Below are 14,860 nucleotides of genomic sequence, written 5' to 3'. Positions count from 1 at the left end.
AATTAATTGATCTGGATTTTTTTTTTTAAAAAAAGTTGAAAAAGATTGATGTGATATTATTTATGCTCTGCACATCATACTATGTTTTACTTTTACATGTACAGAGATTTTGTATGGTAGATTTTGGTGAAGAATAACACGACACTGTCAAACGCGTGTGACATGTGAACTTAGAAAAGATAACCTATATTTACGAAAATCTTGATTATAGCTTGGAAAAGAACAGTTTTAAACTTTTCATCATGAAGTTCTGGAAATTAAGTTTCTGGTTCGATATGGCTCAGCAATCTAAGTTCTGGAAATTAACTTTTCATCATGAAGGCTCAGCAGTCAGCACTCGAGCTATAAAGCTTCCGTTTCGTAAACTATGGAACAGTTAACATTTCAGTAAGTCTCTGTTTTGGTATTTGCGTGTGAAATTATATAGAACATCGAAATTATGGAAAAAATTTCCGTTTGATATCTGCATGTGAAATTGTAGAACATCTTTCAGTTTGATGATGAAATTTTGGAAAAGAACTCCGTTTCGATAGGTTTCAGTTTTTTTAAAAAAACTAAGAAGACTTACTAGCTAGGAACTTCCACTTTCGATCTACTGTTTCTTTTTTTTAATAGTGCAATGAAACAGCCCGGTCTTTACTCAAATAGCCAATTATTACAGAACACCGTTCTTGTTCATATTAGCAATCGACCCGCTACACCACATCCTGGAGAGAGCGACTGAGGATGGGCACCTCACACGCCTCAATGGACGACCGCCGAGAATGAGAACCTCGTTGTACGCGTACGACGCTGCCATCTTCCCCTCCCCGACACAACAAGACGTCTCAGCGCTGGCACACATTCTTGAGTCCTTTGGTGAGGCCACGGGCCTAAAAACAAACTTCCACAAAAGTCAAGTTGCCCCCATACGTTGAAACGGCATTGACCTTGACGACATCATTCTACATCTTCTGGCAAAGAAAGCTGCCTTCCCAATGACATATTTAGGCCTTCCATTGGCGCTCTCCAAGCTACGTAAAGTCCACTTCCAGCCCCTTGTGGACAAGGCGGGGACAAGGCTTCCTCACTGGCAAGGGAAGCTCCTAAACCAAGCTGGCAGATCCACCCTTGTTAAGACAGTCCTAACCTCACAACCCATCTACCACCTCACCTCAATTAGACTTCCTAAAGGAACTTTGGAAGCGCTCGACAAAATCAGGAGGAAATTCCTTTGGGCCGGTGGCGACAACTTGTCCGGAGGTAAATGTAAAGTGAATTGGGATCGGGTCTGTTGGCCGAAAGAACTGGGAGGACTAGGCGTGCTCGACCTGCATCGCTTCGCACGCGCCCTGTTGACGGTCGATATCGATCATTTTCGACCGTCAATATCACTAAAACAGGAGAGAACTAGTGATGCTTGCAATGCATAAATATGTTAGAGTAATAATATTCCACTAGTATTAGGTCTACTAACTTTTTGCAGAGAATAATCATAAAGTGAAGGAGAATCGACATCAACGCCCACGATAAATCAATCGGACGATGTCGAGAACCAGACTTGTATATGAATGGGCCAAGAACTCAGAATTGACACGACAAACTGGGCCAAAATTCACAAGTCTGTAGAGAAGAGCGACAGAGGAGGCCGCCAGCCAAACCATGGGCTGGTTGGGCCAGCCCCAGGTTCGGCCGAACCTCCCTCATCGCTGCTGGATGCAGGGTTTCTTTTGGATGGTGTGGATTAGCTCCTAATAACGGTTGGAGGGTATTTCCGACCATTCCAACCGTCACAACCATCATTGGGAGGTTATATAAACCCCTCACCTTCTCACTTCACTCACAGACCTCAAGCAAGAGCTCTCTCATTCCTCTCAAGTTTAGTTTAGTAGTATCTAGCTGGTGGAATAGAATTAGAATAGGAATCAGGAGTCCGGAAGTCTTCGGAAGAGTTCGGGTATGGCTTTAGTAGCTTTCCTTTTCTCTTTTTTAAGTTTTGTACTTTTATTAGAATACTCTTCTAAATACATTTATGGTATTGAAATACTTTCCGAGTATATGAGTACCTACTTTACATTATGTTCTGGTTATACTGAATATACAGCTAGCTTATTTGGGAGATGCTTTGGTGCGGGTATAGTGTTTGCTTATGCAATTACACTATGTCATGACGATGATATTAGAGTAGTATCTGGTAGTTTAGACGTGGTGTCTAGATTACGGGATATCATTATTTGGGGTTATATATTGCGGATGAGAGGTGGGCCGTTGATGGTGACATCTCGGTACGGGTATTTCTCGGTGCCTATATATAATCCTAAGTTAATTTCCTGGGGAGGGTATTCCTCCGTATTTAACCCTGGTTGGATGGTCATGACGGGCTATTGTAAGGAACTCGGCAGTTAGGGGTGGCTTCTCGATGTACCAGGAGGGCATCGGATAGAGGGTATTAGCTAGTATACCAGTTAACTAGAATGTATGTATACTATGTATGTTAGAAGTATAGGAATAGATTCTCTTTCTCTTTTCTTTCCACCTAGCTTAGATTATTTATTATGAGGATGAATAGTTAATGCTTGTGTGTCACTCTACCCTTGGATTATCTTAACCCCTACTTAGAATATGATTATCACAAGTAATATATAAATTATTAGTTGAGTTCTCTCTACAAGATCTTCCCACGGGATAAAATAAATACGATACCCTTGGAATACTGTCGGGTGAAATGCTACAATCGTATATCCATGCGCTTGCGGATGAACTTTGTAACCGTAATATACCAGAAGTATTTCTGCGCCATTGCTGGGAATTATATTTCTACTAATGTCGTTAAGAAATACCAACAAGCATTTCTGGCGCTGTTGCCTGGGAAGATTCATGATAGAGATTACTTAAACTAATACATTATATTTACCTCTATATAATCATTTTCCTTTGCAGGCTAACCTTGGTTGTTTTCAGTTTTTATTGTGAAAACAGGGTAGTGCATGACTGGTTTCAACCTGCCGGAAAACTTCAAAGAAAATCTAGAAGCTTTCTTCCGGAGCGTCAGGCCGCGGGTCGCTGCTCCGCAGAAAGCTTTACCGACAGAGAAACCAGCCGTACCAGCGCCACCAACCTTCAAGATTATAGTCAGCAAGACTTTTCGCGAGTTCGTTGCTCCCTCTGTTGACAATGTGGCCGTCAGGCCGCAAGTCAACATAGGAGATGTGGATTTCAATTTGAAGTCCAGCCTCATCACGATGGCGTAGGCTAGCCCATTCTGTGGCAAGCCTAATGAGGATGCCAACGCTCATCTGCAACAATTCCTGGAGATATGCCGTACGTACACCATCAAGGGCGTCAGTCCCGACGCCGTCAGGCTGCGGCTGTTTCCGTTCTCTCTCCTCGGGAGAGCGAAGCAGTGGTTCTATGCCAACCGTGCTGCTATCAACACCTGGGATAAATGCTCTACGACATTCCTCTCAAAGTTCTTCCCGATGGGCAAAACCAATGCCCTTCGTGGACGAATTTCCAGTTTCCAGCAGACAAGGGACAAGTCCATTCCGGAAGCATGGGAATGACTGTAGGAGTACGTGGCCGCCTGTCCTCATCATGGGATGGACGACTGGCTGATCCTACAGAACTTTTACAATGGGCTCACCCCGATGTCCCACGATCACCTGGACGCGGCAGCTGGAGGAGCCTTCTTCTCTATAACAGTTCAAGGAGCCATTGAACTCATAGAGAAGATGGTCTCCAATATGGGTTGGAGCGAGGAACGACTCCAGACCCGTCAGCGAGGCATGCACACCGTCAAGGAGACGGAGTTACTTGCTGCCAAGCTGGACCTCCTCATGAAACGCTTGGACGACCACGAGAAACGGCCACAAGGCACCGTCAAGGCCTTGGACTCATACATCACGTGTGAAGTCTGCGGCTGCACGGGTCATTCTGGGAACGACCGCCCGGAAACCCGTGAGGAGGCAATGTACATGGGCAACAACAACAACGGGTATCGTCCACAAGGAGGTCAGGGGTGGAACCAACCACGCCCATATTATCAATGAGGTAATAATAACGGTAATTTCTCTAACCAACCCTCCTTGAAGGATCTTGTTTTTGCGCAAGCTAAAACCACTGATGCGCTAAGCAAAAAAGCTTGCTGCCAATGATAAGATCTTAGAGAACATAAATGTCATGTCAAGCTAGATGGCTTCGCTTCCGCATTTCAAAACCAGCTGAGCTTTAATAAAATGATAGAAACCCAGTTAGCTCCGTTGGCATCTTTAGTCCCTGCAAATAAATCTGGGAGGATTCCTGGGCAACCCGACTCCCCCATTGAAAATGTTAAGGCGATCACGACGAGGGGAGGTAATTCCACTCGTGATCCGCCGTATCCTAACCCTGCAGGAACTAATGGGATGCCCAAGGAAACGCCATCTACTGATTCGGCTGACAAGGAGACTTAGCCAGAGAAGACCATGCCGCGGGAGTACTGCGACACACGGTTGCTGCCATTCCCTCAGCGGAGTAGGAAACCGTCAGTGGACGAGCAGTTCGCTCGCTTTGTTGAAGTGATCCAGAAAATTCACATGAACGTGTTGTTGTTGGACGCTATGCAAGTACCAACATACTCCTGTTATCTCAAGGACATACTCAACAACAAGAAACCGCTCCCAACAACGGAGGTGGTCAAGCTGACGGAACACTGCAGCAACCTGATACTCCACAAGCTCCCGGAGAAGAAGAAAGATCCGGGGTGTCCCACGATCACCTGCTTGATCGGGGCACAACAATTCACCAGGCCTTGTGCGACCTTGGAGCCAGCGTCAGCATCATGCCAAAAGACGTCTTCGACAAGCTCAACTTCACGGTGTTGGCACCAACACCGATGCGCCTCCAACTGGCTGACTCGTTAATCCGTTACCCGACGGGGATAGCGGAGGATGTGCCAGTCAAGATACGGGATTTCTTCATCCCGGTTGATTTTGTGGTGCTAGATATGGACACGGGGAAAGCCGCTCATCCTAGGGCGTCCGTTCCTTAGCACCGCAGGAGCCAACACTGACGTGGGAATGGGCAGCATCCATTTCCATATCAACGGGAAGGAGGAGAAGTTTGAGTTCCAACCGAGGACGGAACAATGCTCCATGGTCAGAATCAAGTACGGGCCGAAACCGCAGAATATTCAAGTGGTTGAAATAGAGCCACGCAAAACGGATAGCCTGGTAAAGTTCATGCAGAACTTTCTGGAGAAGGAAACAACAATGCCCAGGAACCGTTATTGGAAGACGCCGGTAAAATCACCTGTACCGGCCAAGAAGTTGGAGCAGCCGGCTTAGAGGAAGCCGTCTTCCGCATCGAAATCAAAGAAGGTGTGGAAAGAAAAGCCAAAGATGCCCGCTCCATCACCTCCGGAGACGGGTGGAAAATCCGCGAACTAAAACGGAAGGAGGTACGTTCTTGCATGTCGGACTTTAAATGACGTGACCTTCGCCAACATGTAAATTGGTATCTATCCGCATATTTGCTTTCAACAATTTGAATTTTTGCATCAACACATATTTGAATTTCAAATTTGCATTTAGGAATTTTTTGAATTTTGAGGAAATTCTTCAAATGAATTTTTCGGAGCAAGCCAAAATAAAATTTTCAACAAAAAATTTACTGTGCCACGACCACATTGACCGTTGGAATCCAACGGCCGAAAGTGGGCCGGTTGGGCCCACCAGGGGTTCGGCCGAACACCTTGGTTCGACCGAACCGGCCAGGCCAACGGTCGGCTGCCTCCTCTTTTGAGGCAACGGCTAGTGGGTCCCACATGTCATTCTTGACCGTTGTGGGCACCCTATAAAAGCCAGCCGGCCGAGAAAGGGAATTCCACCCCATTTCAACACATTTTTCATTCCCTCTCCAAAGTTTGCTCTCAAGTTCATTTAAGCTTTGATAGTTTTCCTCAAATTCAAATCTTTCGTTGCATACATACAAGTTGCTTTGGTGAAACTAACCGGCGGGTGAAACTCTTGTCATTTCTAACCCCCGCCGAGTTAGCCTGTTCTTGGTCCATTGTGCAGTATGAGAAGGCGACTGTCTCGTCTGTTCAAGGGGTCGAGCTCTCCATCAAGTTGTCATGACGAGTCTAGTACTCGTTCATCAACCGATGTCTCGATGGAAGGCGCCGACGCTCCGCGACAACTCCTGAGCAACGCTGACCTCGACCTTATCAATGATCGGGAGAGACAAGCCTACTACATGCTGAGCGACCGGGAGTATGCTCACACACGAGAATACTCACCGGAGTTGCTGAAAAAGATAGGTATGGATGTTGAAATTCGTTCTATTTGGAAAGCTGTTGGTTGGCAGAGATTTGCTGTGGTAGATGAGCCTGGTTCTTGTTTGCTTACTTTGCAATTTCTGTGCACTTTGAAAGAAATAGTAGATGGTATTTCTTTTCGCTTTTTCCATAAGGAGTTCACGCTCACATGGAAAGGCTTGAGTACACTTCTTGGTTTTCACGATTCCTGTAAAATCGATCTCTAGAAAGGAATTTCTGGGTTCAAGAAAAATAGGTTTTGGGAAGATATTTCTGGTGCTCCAATTTGCAAGAAACCTAGAACGAATGATATCCATAATCCTACACTTAGGCTCATGCACAAATGGATTGCTATGACTTTGTTTCCTAGAAGTGATCTGAGACCCATTAAGTGAGATGAATTAATTATTATGTTTGCCATGGTTAGAAAGATCAAAATTTCTCCTGTGAAATGGATGATAAGGCAATGGTTAGAAAGTATAAAGTTCTCTGCTCCTGTTGAGTGCACTTCTCTGATTACTCGGATAGCGAAAGGGCTAGGGGTCATTAGCGACCAAATTGCTTTTATCTCAGCCGCTCGTCCGCGTATTGATGAGCCTTATCTAGTGCAATGGCATATTTTGAAACATGGAGCAGATGGATCTTTGATATACTTTTTCCCCGGTTGTACAAATGAAATCACATTGCCAAATGCGGGGTATCATTTGTACAACTGCCATGAACTAACCATTCCCCTGCAGACCATAGAGGAATCTCATGCAGGTGGAACATACAGGGAGACGCGCAACATAACAAGGAACAAACAAGGAAGTTCATCATCCTCGACACCCGTGCAGATATGAGGCAGGTTGGGCACCAACTGGGGATGCACCTGGATGGACCCAAGCTCCACGCCATAGCATCGGAGTCTCAACCTGGGCAAGCGCCAGTGAGGACCGATGGCATGCGCCTCATGACATCCACTGGGGGACAATCAACCTTCCAGATCAAGTGGTGTGCCTCCATCTCCAAGTGAATGGCGCTCGAGTTCCTCCCGTTGGGACTTGGGTGAAATCACTAGGAGAATGGACACCCTTGATGTGCAGACGGGGGAGATCCAGTATGACCTCGCGGAACACATAGCTCAAACGCAAGAATGGCAACAATCTGCTAATGCTCAGTTCGCCAACATCAACAACATGATGCAGCAACAGCATGATGACCTTCAGGCGTACTTTCGCTTTCAAGGGTTTAATCCTTACCAAGGACCATGAGCGAAAGCCAAACTTGGGGGGAGACTTCACTCCCCCCACTGAGGTAACTTGTATCACATTGCATATTTCCCTTTCCAATTGCATCCTATAAAACTTGAAAACAACATAAAAATTTGCAAAATAGAAAATACCAAAAAAGATAGGATAGGTTTGAGTCATGCTTGGTAAGACAAGCTAGTTCTCTCTGTTGAAATGATGAATAGTTGCTCTGTTTTATATCTCTGATATATGGGTTCTTGGTAAATACTCTCTCGAAGATTGAATAAAAGTAGCCAACAATTATCTGGGAACCTGAGGTAAATAGGCTGCACTTGCTGATCTAAGTCTAGGTTGTTGCGAGATATGAGATAGTAAATATGAGTAGCTATGATCCTGGTACTAGTTTGATTTGAATTCCGGATGTTTTGTTTTTCAAAATAATAAATTGAAAGTTCCTCATTTGATATAAATTCCTACCAGAGCCAAAAATGTGCTATCATGATTAAACTCTATTGCCTAGCGGTTAGCGACACTTTTCCGGTAGTACGAATCGCTACGCTTCGCTTCTTTTTCTTTCTATATGATAATATGCACCGTCAGTTGCTGCGCTCCCTGCGGGTAATAGCAAGAGAGTGAAGAACGAACGATCATATACATTTTGGTTACTTGCCATTCCATTGAACTTTGTCAAACTCTTGTGACTTGTGTAGATACTTCTCATACTCTATGATCAAGATCATACACCCACATATATGCACATGCTAAACTCCTACACTAGGAGCTAAGCAATATTCCATTCCATATCCATATTTCCACCAAAATAAATTCTCCATGCTTTCATGTGCTTTCTTCTCCTAAAAAGAAAAAAAATCCTTTTGAAAAAAAAAAGAAGGAAGGACGGAAAGGCATGGTTATGAAAAAAAAAAGTTATGCTTCATCAAGCATGAGCATGATTGAAAAAAAAATGTAATCATGTCCTCTCCTAATCAATAAAAGAAGGATTTTGGGAGAAGAAAGTAAGCACAAAGGAGAAGCATTTTTCTTTTATTTTTCCTCATATACCATTTCCACTATATACCACACACACATTATGCACGATCTTGATCTTGAGTATGTTTAGTTATCTGCTTTAGTCTAAGTTTTTGACTTAGTAATAAATGTGAATGCAAGTATGCCATGATTGATCCCTACCAAGCTCCACATATCAAAAGGCATCATTTGGTGAGGAATTCAAAATGATACACTTGGAGAGATTGAGTGAATCATTTGAGGAACTTGGTTTTCTTTGCAAAATCATTTGAAAACTTCCGGAATAAGAGTTGAATAAAGATTGGGTGACTAGTGCTCTAATTGCTGTTCTGTCTTTCAACAGCCCAAGGCAATGAGAAGCAGTGTCTCGTGGGAATCAGGGGTAAGGGTAAGCCACCGTGCCAAAGATTATTTAATCTGAGAGAGAGTACATATACCTTGCACCTGTATCTTTGAGATATGCATCATAGTAGCAACTCCTGATCAACAACCAAGTCTTTGTTTCCTTTCGTCCTTCACTCGGGACGAGCAAAGGTTCAAGCTTTGGGGGTTTTGTTGACGGTCGATATCGATCAGTTTCGACCGTCAATATCAGTAAAACAGGAGAGAGCTAGTGATGCTTGCAATGCATAAATATGTTAGAGTAATAATATTCCACTAGTATTAGGTCTACTAACCTTTTGCAGAGAATGATCATAAAGTGAAGGAGAATCGACATCAACACCCATGATAAATCAATCGGACGATGTCGAGAACCAGACTTGTGTATGAATGGGTCAAGAACTCAGAATTGACACGATAAACTGGGCCAAAATTCATAAGTCTGCAGAGAAGAACGACGGAGGAGGCCACCAGCCAAACCATGGGCTGGTTGGGCCAGCCCCAGGTTCGGCCGAACCACCCCCCTCATCGCCGCTGGAAGCAGGGTTTCTTCTGGACGGTGTGGATTAGCTCCCAATGACGGTTGGAGGGTATTTCCGACCATTCCAACCGTCACAACCATCATTGGGAGGCTATATAAACCCCTCACCTTCTCACTTCACTCACAAACCTCAAGCAAGAGCTCTGTCATTCCTCTCAAGTTTAGTTTAGTAGTATCTAGCTGGTGGAATAGAATTAGAATAGGAATCAGGAGTCCGGAAGTCTTCGGAAGAGTTCGGGTATGGCTTTAGTAGCTTTCCTTTCCTCTTTTGTAAGCTTTGTAATTTTGTTCGAATACGTTTCTAAATACATTTATGGTATTGAAATACTTTCCGAGTATATAAGTACCTACTTTATATTATGTTCTGGTTATACTGAATATACGGCTAGCTTATCTAGGAGATGCTTTGGTGCGGGTATAGTGTTTACTTATGCAATTACTCTATGTCATGACGATGATATTAGAGTAGTATCTGTTAGTTTAGACGTGGTGTCTAGATTACGAGATATCATTATTTGGGGTTATATATTGCGGATGAGAGGTGGGTCGCTGATGGTGACAGCTCAATACGGATATTCCTCCGCGTCTATATATAATCCTAAGTTAATTTCCTGGGGAGGGTATTCCTCCGTATTTAGCCCTGGTTGGATGGTCATGACGGGCTATCATAAGGAACTCGGCAGTCAGGGGTGGCTTCTTGAAGTACCAGGAGGACATCGGATAAAGGGTATTAGCTAGCATATCAGTTAACTAGAATATATGTATACTATGTATATTAGAAGTATAGGAATAGATTCTCTTTCTCTTTTCTTTCCACCTAGCTTAGATTATTTATTATAGGGATGAATAGTTAATGCTTGTGTGTCACTCTACCCTTAGATTATCTTAACTCCTGCTTAGAATATGATTATCACAAGTAATATATAAAATATTAGTTGAGTTCTCTCTACAAGATCTTCGCACGGGATAAAATAAAGACGATACCCTTGGAATACTCTCTGATAAAATGCTACAATGGTATATCCGTGCGCTTGCGGATGAACTCTGTAACCATCATATATCAGAAGTATTTCTGCGCCATTGCTGAAAATTATATTTCTAGTAATATCGTTAAGAAATACCAACACGCCTTTCGTGTCAGATGGCTTTGGTTTGAGTGGCAAGAGCCTGAGAGACCCTGGCTAGGACTGCCGGTGCCCTGCGATGAGACTGATAGAAAGCTCTTCAATGTGACGACGGAAATAACTATTGGAAATGGCGCTAAGGCTAAGTTCTGGAGCTCTAACTGGCTCAATAATCAATCACCCCGAAGCCAAGCGCCGCTGATTTTTCAGATTTCCAGGAGAAAAAATAGGACAATAAAAGATGCTCTCACCGGGGACAAGTGGATCGCAGACCTGCAACCACAGCTCTTCACAACTACGCAGCATTTTCGAGAATTTATCAACCTTTGGGCAGCCCTGCATATACTGCAACTCCAACCGGACACCGAAGATACGATCCGATGGCGGCTCACAGAACATGGCCACTACACGACCAAATCAGCCTATTGGCTACAGTTTGAAGGTTCTATCCCAACACTCCTTAAGAAAATCGTCTGGGACACATGGGCACCGCCAAAATGCAAATTTTTCTCGTGGCTAATCTTCCAAAACAGAGTTTGGACAGCAGATAGATTGCAAGCAAGAAACTGGCAAAACCAAGTCATATGCCCGCTTTGTCGCGCCGAGCCGGAAACAGCAGTCCAAATCTTAGCCCACTGCCGCCTCTCCAAAAAAATCTGGGACGCTGTACGTGATTGGTCACTCCTTCATATCCAACCATCGGACTGGGCCAATGTTGAAATAGTACAAGATTGGTGGATTCAAATCACCTCATCACAAAACATGCCAAAGAAAGCTCTCAAGTCGATAATTATACTTATTGCATGGGAATTATAGAAGGAGAGGAACTCAAGGATCTTCAGGAACCTTGCAAACACTCCAGCCTCCATCATGGCAAAAATAAGAGAGGAAGCGCACATGTGGGTAATGGCGGGGGCAAAGTGCCTAACAGAGCTCTACTCGTTATGTGAGTAGTCCCTTTTACTCCCTTGGTCTGGGATGACCCTAACTCCCATTTTCTTGTATCTATGGACTCTACTTCTCTATTAATATATAAGGCAAATTTCTTGCCTTCCTTTTTAAAAAAAAAATATTACAGTACTCACATGAAAAAAATTCACACAAATTTCACGATAGCAGAAACAAAGCTAAGCAAACACAAACTAATAGATACCAACAGAAGAAAAAGATCCCCTAACTAGTGAATTCTATTAGAGAACCTCCACCCAAAGTTGGTAAATAAATGCACAATTGTCGTCTCAAATTTACAGCATTCATCATTTATTAGCTTGATATCTTCATCATGCCTTTGTAATTGAGCCCATCCCCGAAGCCAATACGTTGCCCTGAAAAGCATCTACAAATAGAATTTTGATGTTGTTTTATCAAAAACCATATTATTTCTACTAAGCTAAAGAGCCCAACATACAATGGAAGCTCAAAAAGAATAAGTTTTTTTATTTTTTTACTAACAATCACAAGCCAATTTCTAAACATATGAGATATACTATATGGAGGATAAAGTCCAAAAGAGAATTGTATAGCTCTCCAAACAAATTTAGATAAATGGCACTCAAAGAATACATGGTATATAAAGTTCAGTTTTGCTGTTTTATAAAGTTCAAATCTGGGAAAAAAGCTTTATATTATATGATAGTAATTCCTTAATCGTCGAAAAGGACAGAGGAGAGTTCACTGGTGTCGAGGAAGACAAGCACTGACTAATGGGTCCCTGATGGCAGCCAGATAAGGAGGAGGATTTGAGCAAGCTGGTTTCAGTCGCTAGAGTTGTGGGCCAAATTAAGCAGATGGGCCGAGCCCATGATGAGAGTAAAAGAGGTTTTCAATTTTATTTCAATTGAAGTAAGTCTATATTACCTCCCTCAATTCTTGTCATTCGTCAAATCGCATCCCTCAATCGCAAAACCGGGTATATTGTCTTCCCCAGGTGTTAAAACCAGTGCAAAATGACTCCCTTGGTAGTTTTTGACAGTGGTTTTGCTCACGTGGCAACCTAGTGGTTCGCCTGCCACGACGAGCGCGGGGGGAGGGGCTCACCAACCGTGATGCCTCCTCTATGGTCGGCTCTGCCGACAGTGACGGCTGCTGCTCGGCGGCGGTGTTGCCGACAACCTTGCTAGTGTCAGGGTGCTTGAGCTCGTCGTGGGAGGAGACATTGGCGGTGGCTTGAGGAAGATTCCTCGGTGGTGGAGGAAGAATAATAGAAATGCAACTTACATGTGGGCCGTCACATATTTTTTTATTTTTTCAATAACTAAGCTGCCACGTCAACAAAACCATTGTCAAAAATCACCAAGTGTGTCGTTTTGCACTGGTTTTAACACTTGGGGGAGGCAATATACCCGATTTTGTGGTTGATGGATGCAATTCGACGAAGGGCAAGAGTTGAGGATGGTAAGAAATCAAAACTTCTATAAGTTTTATGCCTACCGTGAAACAATGTGGGATGCCTTTTGTTTATTTTTCTGGTAAGTATTTTATACATCCAACTTATTAGGTTCACCATTCGATTTCATGCAATCAAAAATTGCAAAAATAAATAAATAAATAAATTGTGCTCATTAACCTATCTAATATTTCTAGAGATGTTATACAAATGGAAACCTAAAATGTCAAAAGCGTTTCGCGTGAAAACTTGAAAAGGCCCTTGGGTAAAAATTATCATTACTCCTTTCTTTATTCCTATGGGGCGAAACACGAGAGAAGAATGCAAAAAGAAAGGGAGATTAGACACAAAAAGGTTCAAAGTGAGCATCCTATGGAGTGGGAAATAAACTAGATAATCTGTTATATATCATCGACAAAGCATGAAATCTATAATATGCCACTAACAAAACTCAGTTCTATAATATGCCATAGAATAACTCATTTTATGCCCTTATATGCCATTGCCACTAGTCAACCGTTAGAGAAAGAAAGGGCCTGTTTAATTAGTTGTCACTTTCAACCTTACAAAATTTTGGTATTACCAAATTTCTGTAAGTAGCAAACTAAACACACTTCAACCATTGCTACCTTACCAAATTTTAGTATTTCTAGAAGCTTTCTCCCTTAAAACTGTATCATAATTTAGTAAAGGCATAAAAACAAACAAAGCAAACACTATCAAAATTTGGTATTGTCAAAATGCGCCAAAATTTGGTAAGATTGATTTAGGCATCCAAGTGAGCATGCCCAAAATATCCATTTTATCCCACCGGATCTTGCACTGATTCCATTGGTATGATCCACTATTTTTTTTTCTCATTGATGGAAAATAGAAATAGCTTTCATTTTTATCATCCGACTTTATTTGATGCAACATGACATTGTGTAAACTCTCAATTTTACCCTATGGGTAAAAATGGTCATTATTCTCTCTTATATTGAGGAGGCCAATCCCATAGTCATAGAATATGAGTTAAGAAAAGGTGAGAAGGACAATAGCGCTTGTGGATGAAAATAGGTGTCAACAATTTCAGACCGCTGTTTCTACCCTCTAGCACCCACATCCCAATCTAAGAGAGAATTTCCTCTAGGCAATCGGATGATATCAGAAGGCCTTGGCTGGGAAAACTATGATATCGAATATGTCCTAATTCCTTCGGGGTATGCAAAGTGGGTGCTGCAATTCTAGCCAAACACTCTTTAAATCTAAAAGGGGATGGGGAAGGTACTGATTGTATCTATGGAGCTATTTTCAACTCTTTAGGACGCTACTCCATTTCTTTGCTGAAATCCTTTTTGGAGAGATGGAACCCAGGCACGAAAACTTTCTTGTTCGAGAGTGGTGAGCGTACTGCAACACTCTTAGATATGCATCGGATTGCGGGTTTGCCATTAGACAAAAAAATTTATGAGGAATTTATTCCTACACATCATGAACTGGATCCCCCTTTACTGTTGTACCCAAAACCGAAGTGTTTATCATGGCTTCTGAAGTTATGGGAGGAGTTACAAGTAGGGGGTGAGGTGTTGCTCCAAGAGCGGTGCGACTACTTTCATAACCGTCTGGGAGGTCCACCTCTTCCTAATGATATTGAATCTTCACTTATCTACAAAACGACTTTTCTAGCACTATGGCTTTGTAGTTTTGTCGTCATCAGGGGAGGGCCACGTATTTGGCCTAGGGCATTGGTGATGGCATCTTAGATAGCTATGGGGTGTCGATATGCTTTAGCACAACCTGTTATATGTTCATTATACTAGCACAAACCCTATTGGCCCTTCTTATATGAAGTGGTGTTAGCCTATTCATCATGTTATAAGTTGGAGGGAGTTTATTTGATTGGTATCTTTG

The 14,860-nt window shown here is 42.8% G+C and overlaps 1 non-coding gene across 1 annotated transcript; it reads right to left on the bottom strand.

Annotated features, from left to right (window-relative positions):
* Positions 1-3,473: 3,473 nt before the first annotated feature.
* Positions 3,474-3,580, bottom strand: LOC127783422 (small nucleolar RNA R71). Its single transcript, XR_008019325.1, has one exon. It is a non-coding gene; the product is annotated as a small nucleolar RNA R71 (small nucleolar RNA).
* Between the last annotated feature and the right edge of the window lie 11,280 nt (positions 3,581-14,860).

The sequence above is a fragment of the Oryza glaberrima genome, chromosome 8 (assembly GCF_000147395.1).
Source record: "Oryza glaberrima chromosome 8, OglaRS2, whole genome shotgun sequence".
NCBI classification, from domain to species: Eukaryota; Viridiplantae; Streptophyta; class Magnoliopsida; order Poales; family Poaceae; genus Oryza; species Oryza glaberrima.
Note: the sequence above shows the minus strand (reverse complement) of the source record. Positions and strands in the feature narration are given on the sequence as shown.